Source organism: Lolium rigidum, chromosome 1 (assembly GCF_022539505.1).
Source record: "Lolium rigidum isolate FL_2022 chromosome 1, APGP_CSIRO_Lrig_0.1, whole genome shotgun sequence".
Lineage (NCBI taxonomy): Eukaryota > Viridiplantae > Streptophyta > Magnoliopsida > Poales > Poaceae > Lolium > Lolium rigidum.
This window is the reverse complement of record NC_061508.1, coordinates 154,165,715-154,176,548: the sequence shown is the minus strand read 5'-3', so window position 1 is coordinate 154,176,548 and position 10,834 is coordinate 154,165,715. Positions and strand designations below refer to the sequence as shown.

The 10,834-nt window shown below is 44.1% G+C and overlaps 1 long non-coding RNA gene across 1 annotated transcript; it reads right to left on the bottom strand.

Annotated features, from left to right (window-relative positions):
• Positions 1-8,475: 8,475 nt before the first annotated feature.
• On the bottom strand, positions 8,476-10,280 carry LOC124682603. Its single transcript, XR_006996344.1, has 6 exons — positions 10,212-10,280; positions 9,626-9,699; positions 9,407-9,511; positions 8,846-8,905; positions 8,680-8,746; positions 8,476-8,535 (listed from the first exon to the last, which is right to left on the bottom strand). It is a non-coding gene; the product is annotated as an uncharacterized LOC124682603 (long non-coding RNA).
• Positions 10,281-10,834: the final 554 nt, after the last annotated feature.

Sequence of the window (10,834 nt, the reverse complement as noted above, 5' to 3'; positions counted from 1 at the left end):
AGCCCATCTTCAATCGCGGCCCACCTCCGATCCGGTCAAATTCTGGTGATAACAGGACCGTACATTCGATCCGGGAAATCCTCTCTCCTCTTGTTGTTCCTGTTGTCCTGGTATTGTTCCTGGCGCTGCTGAGGCGGGTTTGATTGTTTCGGCTCAGCTTGTACCGCCGGTTGCATTGGGTCTCCCAATGCGTAGTTATCCGCCACACGTATCATCTCCGCCAAAGTTACCGGCATGTTCCGCTGTAGCTTTGCCACAACGGCGAACCTCTGCGGCATCCATTGCAAAACCAAGCTATGGCTTGCGCTTCTATCACCCCTTCACAAGAGTTTCTAATGGAGTTCCACCGGGTCAGGTAATCCCGGTCTGTTTCCTGTGGGCGCTGCACGCACAAAGCGAGCTGCTGAGGCCTGTTGGGCCTCCGGTAGGTGCTACTGAAGTTGCTCACAAAAGCTTCCTCAAAGTCCAACCAACCGTTTATGCTTCCTGCCGGCAAGTTGTTCAGCCAGATTCTTGCCGGTCCCACTAGGAACGTTGGCACAATTCTCACGGCCCAGCACCGGTTTCCTCCTCCGGCTACACTTCCTCCGCCGCCAGCGACGTATACCGCGGTTACGTAATCCGCAAGCCAATCTTCCGGCTTAGTGGTGCCATCATATGTTTTCGTGTCACGGGGCAGCTGGAAGTTGCGAACCGGTGGCTCCTCTTTCATGATCCTTGGGCCAAAGCACTTTGGACCCGGGGGACCCTCCGCCTCGATCATTTCAGACAAATACACTCTATCCAGACGGTGCCTCGCATCCCGTTCTGGCAGGTGTCTTTCTCCCACGCGCTCTCCCAATGGGTTCCGGTAAGCGGTGAGTCTTGTCGAATCAGCTTCATCGTAACATTCCGGTACCGCGGCCCTTGCCTGCCGGTACCTCGGGGGAGGCATTTCCTCCTCATCATACGTTGCCCTTGCAGCTCGATAATTTTGCCCGGTTTCATATCTACCGGCATGATTGTTTCCGGCATAGCCTCCTTTGGCGTAACCTCGTTCTGCCCCTTGGCTTTTTCTACCGGCATCGTGTTGCCCGGCTTGTTGCTTTCCGGCAAGAACCGGATCACCTCTTTTTCTCTCCTTCTGTCCGGATGGGGGGACGAGGCCTGCCCATGGGACTTGCTTCCGGCATTCTTTGTTGAACGCGCGGATTTTGAGGCCGCGGCCTTGTTCAGCCTAGCGAGCTACTCATCGTTTTGCTGCTCGATAGTCTCCAGCAGCTCTCTAACACGCTCTTGCTGTTTTGCCAAAGCATCTCCGGAAAGCGACTCACATAGCTCTACTGCAGCCTTAGCAGCTTTTATAGTTTTATCCAGGCTACTGTACTTAGGTTTCTCTACGATGCTCACGGATGTAGAGGTACTTTTGCCGGCAAGAACTTCCTTGCGCAAATCCTGATCTAGATTGCGAGCTTTAAGCCGGTTCTCCGGTATCCTAGCAGCATGAGCGCTAACAGAAGCAAAGCCATGGGCAGCGTTGTACTCACGTAGGGTTAGGTTCAGCTCGCGCTGCGCCCGGACGATGTCGGCGCCGTTCGCGATCATCTTCTGGCGTTGTGCCTCCAGCTCCTTCTGAGCCGCTGCCGGGTCGATGTTCTGCGCGATGGGCGTTGCCAGCACGTTCATCGCCGCTTGGAGTGGTGTTTCCGGTGGCGCGGAAGATGCTCCCGCAGCGCCAGCGTCGCGCTCCAGCGGTGGCTTGGCCGCACGGGTCGAAGCCGCACGGCCTGCACCTTCATCCACAGCCTCCTTGCCTGCGCCGACCGCGCCGGCCATCATCACCTCGACGCTGCCGACGGCGCGGCCAACACAGAGACACCTTGGCGGGTCCGGTGCCACCAGCACCGGCGAGAGGCGCTGGCGCACAGGGACGGTGCCGAAGTAGACGCGATGGCTGCCGAACTCGACGATGCGGCCGTTCTTGGGGAAGATGCCGCTGTTGGCGAAGCAGCCCGCGTTGTCGTTGATGAAGTCCATGGAGTAGAGGCGCTGGACGAGCGCAGACACCGTCCGCTCGCCGGCGACCTCGAGGATGCCCGCCCGAATATGAACTCCAGCAAGCGCCACTTCATGCCCCACGGTGGGCGCCAACTGTCGTCGTGGGGAACAGACAGATGCCATAGGATGGCTTAAGTTGGGGCCGAATGGACGCTAGAGGATTCGGGGGAGGGTTGATGCGTGTAGTTGACACGTCCGTTGGGAACCCCAAGAGGAAGGTGTGATGCGCACAGCGGCAAGTTTCCCTCAGTAAGAAACCAAGGTTTAATCGAACCAGTAGGAGTCAAGAAGCACGTTGAAGGTTGATGGCGACGGGATGTAGTGCGGCGCAACACCGGAGATTCCGGCGCCAACGTGGAACCTCGCACAACACAACCAAAGTACTTTGCCCCAACGAAACAGTGAGGTTGTCAATCTCACCGGCTTGCTGTAACAAAGGATTAACCGTATTGTCTGGAAGATGATTGTTTGCAAGAACAGTAAAGAACAATAGCAGCAGATTTGTATCTCAGATGTAAAGAATAGGACCGGGGTCCACATTTCACTAGAGGTGTCTCTCCCATAAGATAAAAGCATGTTGGGTGAACAAATTACAGTCGGGCAATTGACAACTAGAGAGGGCATAACAATGCACATACATGACATGATAAATATAGTGAGATTTAATTGGGCATTACGACAAAGTACATAGACCGCCATCCAAGCATGCATCTATGCCTAAAAAGTCCACCTTCGAGGTTATCATCCGAACCCCTTCCAGTATTAAGTTGCAAAACAACAGACAATTGCATTAAGTATGGTGCGTAATGTAATCAATAACTACATCCTTAGACATAGCATCAATGTTTTATCCCTAGTGGCAACACACATCCACAACCTTAGAACTTTCATCCATCGTCCCGGATTCAATGGAGGCATGAACCCACTATCGAGCATAAATACTCCCTCTTGGAGTTAAGAGCAAAAACTTGGCCAGAGCCTCTACTAATAACGGAGAGCATGCAAGATCATAAACAACACATAGGTAATAACTTGATAATTAACATAACATAGTGTTCTCTATCCATCGGATCCCGACAAACACAACATATAGCATTACAGATAGATGATCTTGATCATGTTAGGCAGCTCACAAGATCCAACAATGAAGCACAATGAGGAGAAGACAACCATCTAGCTACTTCTATGGACCCATAGTCCGGGGGTGAACTACTCACTCATCACTCCGGAGGCGACCATGGCGGTGAAGAGTCCTCCGGGAGATGAATCCCCTCTCCGGCAGGGTGCCGGAGGAGATCTCCGAATCCCCCGAGATGGGATTGGCGGCGGCGGCGTCTCGCATAGGTTTTCCGTATCGTGGCTCTCGGTACTGGGGGTTTCGCGACGGAGGCTTTAAGTAGGCGGAAGGGCAACGCGGGGGGCCACACGAGGGGCCCCCACACCAGGCCGGCGCGGCCAAGGGCCAGGCCGCGCCGCCCTAGTGTGGCGGCACCTCGTGGCCCCACTTCGACTCCCCTTCGGTCTTCTGGAAGCTTCGTGGCAAAATAGGACCCTGGGCGTTGATTTCGTCCAATTCCGAGAATATTTCGTTACTAGGATTTCTGAAACCAAAAACAGCAGAAAACATCAACTGGCTCTTCGGCATCTTATTAATAGGTTAGTTCCAGAAAATGCACGAATATGACATAAAGTGTGCATAAAACATGTAGATATCATCAATAATGTAGCATGGAACACAAGAAATTATCGATACGTCGGAGACGTATCAGCATCCCCAAGCTTAGTTCTGCTCGTCCCGAGCAGGTAAAACGATAACAAAGATAATTTCTGGAGTGACATGCCATCATAACCTTGATCATACTATTTGTAAACATATGTAATGAATGCAGCGATCAAAACAATGGTAATGACATGAGTAAACAAGTGAATCATAAAGAAAAGACTTTTCATGAATAGTACTTCAAGACAAGCATCAATAAGCCTTGCATAAGAGTTAACTCATAAAGCAATAAATCAAAGTAAAGGTATTGAAGCAACACAAAGGAAGATTAAGTTTCAGCGGTTGCTTTCAACTTATAACATGTACTAGATTTAGATGTGCGCCTTGGCGCACGACCCCGTAAAACTCATGCCATTGCAGGTTTTGTATAAAGACCATAAAAATCTATAGTATGTTGACTAAAATTAGTGATGAATGTCAATGAAGATGGAACTTTACATGCAATTGCATTCTGAAATTAGATTATCTAACACAATCTTGCAAATACGTCTGATGTATATGAGCTCCCGGGTAAATAGCTGGTGGAGCTGGTGGAGTTCTTATCAGGTTGAGACTGAAAAAAATAGTCCTGTGAAGTTCTACAAATTTGTCCAATATATCCAAATGGATTTTCCAAGAAACCAGGAGCCATTGTCACTCCATTTAAGTTAGAAAATTTTACTTAAGCAAGAATAGTTTTGGTTCGCAGAGAGGAAGCAGTAATGTTGTTCAAAACCATATAGAAGCGGACGTAGAATACATAGCGGACAACCGAGTAAAGTTAAATTGATCATATGGTTCTGAAATAACAATAGGTACATACACACAAGGTTCCCATAAAATTTGTCAGTAAAGGTATCCATTACTTACTACACATAGCCTAAGACCAAACATCATCCATAAATGGCATGATAACCTACATGGAACCAAGAGAGGAAGCGATCTCAGTTTAGGTACCGATGATCACACCTCATAGTCTCGTTGGACGACTGTCGGAGTACTGCCTTCTTCTTGGGTGATACATCAGCCCATGGTTTGTACGTCGACAACCTGCAAACTTTTTATACAAGAAGTGAATCAACATAGGAACTTTATCCATCCAAATTACCAAGAAGGCTGAATTTTAGCCAGCAAAAACAAGACCTTATGGTATACGAAACTTTTCATGCGTCACATGAGAAATGGTGAAAACTAAAGAGACACAGCAGGTTGAGCAATGATAAATGTTAATAAGTCAGAGAAAAGTTGAGGACATTCTCTTGCTTTGTATTCATATTTATTGGATAGCATCTTTGTAGTTCCAAAATCTGAATGGTCTCGAAGAGCATGAGCAATACTACAGTTAGCTAAGTCATAGTATAGCTGGACGATCATCGGAAAAGTAGTAGTTAATAGAATTGATGGAATATTTTTCATAAATGAAGAAGCAGAGCCGTGTTCCACGGTAGCAAAGGTGGAAAAAGTATCAGCCACAAGGCAAATTCACTCCACAATGACCATGTCTTAGTTGAGTCATTTGTGAAAAAAATGCATATGCACTACTAAAACTTGTTGTCTTTTAGCGAAGCTTTGGAAAATAATTGTGCCGTAAGAAGTTTCGGATATTCTCATACTAATTTGAGCCAAGTATACTTGAAAGGCTGAAAGGATAAAGCTCTCTTTTATCTATAAGTTCTGATGATTTCCCTTATATAATAGATCTCAAAGTCAGTCAGTAGATTAGACAATCGCATACATAAATATGTTCAGTTTTGTACTTATCTAGGTTGTGTTGACAATAAAGCTTCGGAAGGTGGTATCTAATCAGGAGGTAGAAGTAGTGGTTACTGGAAAAATAAACTTATGTTTACTGGTTATCCATCTTCACCAATTCTACCAGCATGAAGGGTAAGAAATAGCTTCCTTTCATAGGTGTCAGGTCCAATTGTAGATAAGGTGCTAAAAAACTTGATATTTAGTTTGATACTTAGGGAAAAAAACTTATGCAAATACCAGTACCAGCCCACACTTAACCTACTTCATCTTCCTCCTGATTTTTAAAATGTAGGCTATATGTTGACATCATTTCCTCTATCATTAAGCACAATCCAGCTAGTTCTAATTAGATCAAACTAAAAGGCTCAATAGTTCTTAACTGGCTACGCTAGGATGACCTCACTGATCACAATACATGCCAATGTATCGAACTATATATTCACACTTTGCATGTGCTTCCGCAAGAATAGCCGTTGAGCTGAATGAAATAAATGGTGGTAGCAGGAGATGGTCTGTATAAATCAAAAAAATGGCTGGATTTTTTCGGGGCTATGCACAAGAGGTGATGTTATATATTCAAGACCAGGTCACTCGGCACCTTCATGTAAATTCTTCAAGGATTGCGACAAAAGGCATTGCCACAGCCTTCCCAAGAAAATTGACCCTGAAACAATACATAAATATCTTGGCAACATTTAATTGGTAAGTAAAAGAGGAGCTTAGCATATATAGGTTTGTTAAGCCTTAAGATTAAAAACCAGACAGTGTGGAAAGGGAGTGGCTCATAACACATCAATATATAATTTTGGGATATGTTTCCATAGCTTTCAACATAGGAAATAGAGTTAGAGTATAAATGATAGTGGATGAATGGATTAGTTCCAACATAGGAAATAGAGTTAGAGTAAATGATAATGGATGAATGGATTAGTTCGTAACAAATTGATTAGTAGTTCATTAGTAGAGAACAGAAACCATGTGTGAGCTAATCTATAGCTTTAATTAACCACAAACGTATGTGCATAATAGCAAAGGCCCCAGCAAAAAAAGAACAGAAATCATGTATGCATAGACACTATTTCAAATAAACCTCCATCTGCGGTCAGTATGTAAATAGCTGCATTTTCATGGCCATTCACAAAACAAGTACAGATTGTTTTTGACAAAATCAAACACACCAGAAGAGGTATATGTATGGCAGGGATATGAAGTGGGCAAGTAAGTTATAACAGAAAGATGGAAATAAATACCAACATAGGAGGTGGCTTTGAATTCACTATAAATCTACATCAAGGTCTACAGCATACCGGCAATAAGGCCGGATCCTAAATCCAGCAAAAGCATAAAGATGCCACCCACTAAGCTCTCGGGCAACAATCTCCAGCAAGACAACAACCTGCAAAGAAAATGGAAAAAAGCAACTATGTCAAGCAAAAAGCAAAAGAAACAAATTTTTGATCATGTGTGAAAGTAGAAATTGAAAAGGCACGCAGGAAAGGATAAAGAGGAAAATAAATCAGTGAATGGAAGCACAGTAAAAATAAACAAAAAGCGAATGGATTAACTAAAAAAGAGGAAAGAATTGGGGTAAAATCAGGGCAGAGAAGAAACTAAGAAATGGGATAAAATCTCAATTGCTGCACCATTAGGCCTACGAGCGCTCTCGTTGTAGCAGCAACACATATGCAGGGGTAGTAGTCATTGTAGGTCTTACTTTCGTACTCTACTGCCTAGACACCACAACAATAGCTACTTTCAAAAGGGAACAACGTCAAATCAGGGACCGTGAAAGGTACAGCTAGTTACAAAGATATATTTAATGGGGTTGTATGATGTATCCGATTGGTAGCATAATCATCAACTCCATGTCCGAAGTGTAGAAAATTGAAGGAAATGCTTACGCAGCGCCAAAACCGATCATTCCAAAAAATATATCTTCTATGAAAATTGCTATGCTCACCTGCAGTGATTTGCAAAGTCTACACTCACTACCCAACAAACTAAAAGAAGATTAAGTTATCTCTACATTTATGAGCCGTATTCAGAAGACAATGTGCAAGCATTATGTTTTCCCTCCATGACGCTCACAGAATCCTTCCTAACTATATCAAAAGTAAAGCAGTATATAGATCAATCTAGAGCAGACATATAAGAATGCCAGAAATGTAAATCAAGCTACATCTGAAACACTAAATGGGACTAAAAGCAAGCACGAATCACTAATTCCATAGTAGTCCAAAAACAGCCGAGGGGAACATGGGTACAGAAAACATAAATATTTTAAGATCACTGTTAGCATGTAGCTCCCAGTTTTCTCAATATTATGTTCATCTCTCCTAAACCCAGTTTTCTCAATATTATGTTCATCTCTCCTGAACTGATCATTGGTATTATGATATAACACTATTCCCAAAAAAATGGTTGACTGACCATAGTTTAATAAGATACTAATGCACCATTAGTTTTAATCACCATGTCTGATTATGAGTTTCATGAAACACCAACCTACATCCTATAACATGTAGGACAAAGTATAAACAATATGTCTGTGAATTCCGAAGAACCAACCACAACTGTATTCAGAGGATCCATATTTCCTGATATTAACCAACATTTAAGGAGATAAAAAAATGTACACTAAATTTAGGAAAGAATAACACCCCAAGAAATAAAAAGTAAACCTTTTGAAGTGCTTCACAATATATAATTATGTAGAGTGGAATGGCGAAGAGCGATATTAGATATCACCTACAACAGCTGGACACAACTAAATAGAGTTATTTGGTGGAGATGCATAGAACAAAGTACCAATGGAATACACATCAGAATGGCTTGTTGAGATATTCCCACCTCATTTTCACTTAAGCGCACAACATTTGAAGAATTTGGAGAAGGTGACCAGCCTGTAGTGCAAATTGAGACCATGTCATCACTTGTTGCTTGTTTAGGGACTTTTGCTTCAATCCATACCTTGCTTGTACACACTGTAATAGTCAAAAGGGGAATAATAAAGTATGATTTAAACAGCAAGCAATGAATCATCACTGTCTATGCTCAGTATTCCGACGGAACAAAGATCCAAAAACCATATTGAATCTATAATCAACAATGTTTCTCAGCAATATTACCAGTGCATAGTGCTGGGCCGGCTATTCAAGCTCGCCGTCGAACTGGGGATCATGGAACAGCTGCACCCTTTAATTGATGAATTCATGTCAGCAAGAGAAAAATATAGAACAACTTTGTTAAAATAAATAGAGAAGTGTGAAAGAAAAAAGAAACTCGGATAACTACTTGATATATTGCAGCACCTCCCGCAGATGGTAAAGGAATAACAGCAAACACGACTACAACCTGCAAAACAAACGCAAGGCAAACTGAAGCCATCACAAGTAGGAGCAAAAATAGTGCGCAACACCAAAGGACCTCTTTTTCTGAATAAGAAAACTTCATTGGATGGTCTAGGATGTATTCAGTTATGCATACCAGACCACTTTTATAGATTCTTACCCAGTAAATCGCAGATAGAATCAAATCTCGACAAAAGTATACTAAGATGTTGCAGGATAATTAGAGTTTCCACGTAGCATAATTTGTTCTTTGTATATATATTGTAAGGTAGACATCTTATCCTAGTTTTCAAATCAGTCCTAACAAATAGAAGGTTTAGATCTCTCTTTTTTGAATCATAGATCTTTTTATTCTTAGATGAGCGATGGAATTGTACATGAGTAGCTACTTAATATTGGAAAAATGCAAACAGTGCAAATTTTAGGCAAGTTCTATATATAATTCAACCAATTAACTTCATAGACAAAACAACTACAAAATCCAGTCTTAAGAAACAATATATACCTATCGCTCAAGAATTTCATTTTACAGTAGGAACCGTTTTCCGTAGAAGACTGCAACTATCTAGCATCTGATTCAAGCAGCCCTTCCACCATCAACTTTCGGAGCCTGTCATCATGAAGGAAAACAGGTTGGAACTCAGTTTAGATACAGAATATATATATTGCACGGTGAACTTAGTAATCTGTAGATAGAAATAAGACTGTTAAAAAAATTTAACACCTCTCCTGTGGGCACATCATCAATCATGTGGAAGCATACGTATGTAATTGATTCTGAAGCAATTCAGCATCAACCTGTACATGACAAAAAGAGCACCAAATTAAACAAGGAAAATTGGGCATTGCCAAGAGAATGAAGAGAAGTGGATAAAAATGGCCTGCAACTGTTTACATAAAATCGCCAACCAACTACAACAGATAAAACCTTCAGGCTATAAATAAAACTTCAAAGATGCAGAAAAGCACACAGATAACTGAGCCAATACGCATCAGATAGATTGCAAGTTATAAGAAGTGGATTTTCATGTCGGTTATGATCTTGGAAACTACCTATTAACTATTCCATGTGGTCAACATCTAGTCACAATGAGCATCCTCTTGTAATAGTATCTCATAAATATGGGTGTGGGCGAACAAATTTTGGCCATTAACATTTTCTGGAGATCTGATTACCATTCTCTGGAGATCTGATGTGAGCAACTGTGGGGATCAAATCAAAATGACGTAACCTCTCACCACCTAGAAAGAGGGAAGAATGGAAGCAGAGCAATAGGGGAGACCAAGGATGAGCTTTGGTGGCGGCTCACCTGGGCTCGCAAGACGACAACAAGCTCGACGAGGGGCCGCAGGACGTGAATCGGCACGAGCTCGAGGGGCACGAAACCATGGCGGCTAGGGTTTGCACACCAGGTCACTCCCCGCACTTGACCTGCGTCGCCGACGACCTCGATCTCCTTTGCGGCGCCTCGATCTCTGGCGGCCTCCGGCGAGTCCAAGCGCTGCCACAGCACCTCCTCCTCCTCTCTTTGACGGCTTGCGCTGAAGACAGCGGCGTTCCTCCCACAAACTCGCCCCTTCTGCCTCTCTGTGCAGGAGGAGCTCCTCGCCGGCCCCAGGCGCAATGGAGAGTGGTAGGGACGAGATGTGGAGGCGATGGGAGAGAGGAGGAGGACGGGCGAGGCGAAGGGAGAGGCGGCGGCGGGGATGGGAGGTGCGCGGCGGCTGCGAGACACGAGCGGATAGGGTTTGCTTGGTCGTGACCTCTTTCCTCTTCCTGATTCTTTTACTTATGTACTCTCATATGAGCCAATCATATGCTGACACGTGGCCGTATCGGTGGAGTCGCGAGTCGCCCAACCCGCGCATGAGAGGTGCCTGCCGTGGATAGCCTCGTTGAGCCCCATGGGGGTGCAGCAATCATACCTTTAGA